General features: G+C 33.0%; 1 long non-coding RNA gene across 1 annotated transcript; it reads left to right on the top strand.

Moving 5' to 3' along the window:
* The first annotated feature begins 352 nt into the window (after positions 1-352).
* Positions 353-1,000, top strand: LOC128169870 (uncharacterized). Its single transcript, XR_008241615.1, has 3 exons — positions 353-475; positions 604-737; positions 902-1,000. It is a non-coding gene; the product is annotated as an uncharacterized LOC128169870 (long non-coding RNA).
* The last annotated feature ends 609 nt before the right edge of the window (positions 1,001-1,609 follow it).

Below are 1,609 nucleotides of genomic sequence, written 5' to 3'. Positions count from 1 at the left end.
AGGCATGAGAGCGCTTACAAAAAAGTGTGACGGACAGACACACGGATGCACGGACGCACGGACGAACGCCCGGTATTTTTATGTCCCCGCACCGCGTTGCGGCGGGGGACAATAACTGTATCTTAATTAAATAAACCAGGTAGCGATAGCAGTGGTAGATTAACAAGCCAAATGGTGGATCATGTAGATTCGGATGAGGATCTTGTTTTACATGATCATACGTATAAGTGTATGGACAACTTATGTATGTGTAATTTAAACACTGGATTTTTAAAATAATTGTTATTTGTATTTTTTTTTTCAAAAGTAAAAGGCATGAGACTATGTTGAAACATGTTAGATATAACATATCATACATTAAATAAATATATTATTTTTTCAAGTTCAAACAGTGATGTCCCACTGGAGGAAGTGAAGGTTAAGGCAGGCGAATATGTTGCCTCAGAAGCTGATGATGATGAAGCAGAAGATATGGGTACAGATTTAATACATCTATTTATTTAAATTGATAAATGGCAAGATGTTATCTACTTCCTTCCTGTATTTTAATGCCATTTTTTTATTTATGACTAGCAATGTGTGATGCCTTTATTTAATTATTAGGTGGAAACTTCTATGAATTGCAAGGGCGACACATTGTGGACATAAATTAATTGAGGGCCTTATAAGAGGATGTCATTCCTGCAAAGAAGCTCTGCGGTTGTCGTCTTGCATGGGAGATACCAGATATGGCCTAGGTATTATGTAATACCTATACTTAATAGTTGTATGTTAAAGCCATTATACTGGTACATGTAACACGAACATATACATAAGTTTAATATTAATTTTAAATACACCTTTTTTTTTATTTATTGCATAAATAATTAACTTATTTTTCATTTTTATATATTTTTAACAGGTAGTTTACTTCACATTGATTGTATACAGTGTCATAAAGTAACGCTCGGCCCAACTTGAACAAGACATGGTCACAATGTATGGGACATAAACTCCAAATTGGGTGCAGGTATATTTACCTTTTTTTCAAATATGAAAGATGTATTTCTTATGTCTGCATAATGAATTAATTTCAGTGAATGATAATTAAGATTTTCAGCTATGCTTTTCTGTGGCATTGGGGAAACAGCTGTAAACACTTTCCTTGGAGCATTGAATTTACCATCTGTTTCCCCCACAACACTGAAAAAAGAGAGAAATAGATGCAGGAGTAGCTTTCGAGGCAGTGGCGGATGAAACCTGCTGTGAAGCGCTATAAGAGGAAAAGAGCAGGCAAAAGTCCATTATATATTATGTATCATCACTATGTAAGAAAATTATATAATTCACTTATTGTCATCGTCTTTATTTTATTTCTTAAATTTACTGTTAAAAATTTGTACAACAATTGACAATGGAAATCATTCTTGAAATTACAGGTGTGAAAGCACAGACTGTGTGGAGACTGTAAGTTTTGATGCTTGGTGGCAAACCCGTAGAAGTGGCAGAAACTATGCTAGCCAGACAGGTATTACTAGTAGAATATATATATATATATATATATATATATATATATATATATATATATATATATATATATATATATATATATATTCTGTATAAGTTGCAT

This window comes from Crassostrea angulata, unplaced genomic scaffold (genome assembly GCF_025612915.1).
Source record: "Crassostrea angulata isolate pt1a10 unplaced genomic scaffold, ASM2561291v2 HiC_scaffold_242, whole genome shotgun sequence".
NCBI lineage: Eukaryota > Metazoa > Mollusca > Bivalvia > Ostreida > Ostreidae > Magallana > Magallana angulata.
Note: the sequence above shows the minus strand (reverse complement) of the source record. Positions and strands in the feature narration are given on the sequence as shown.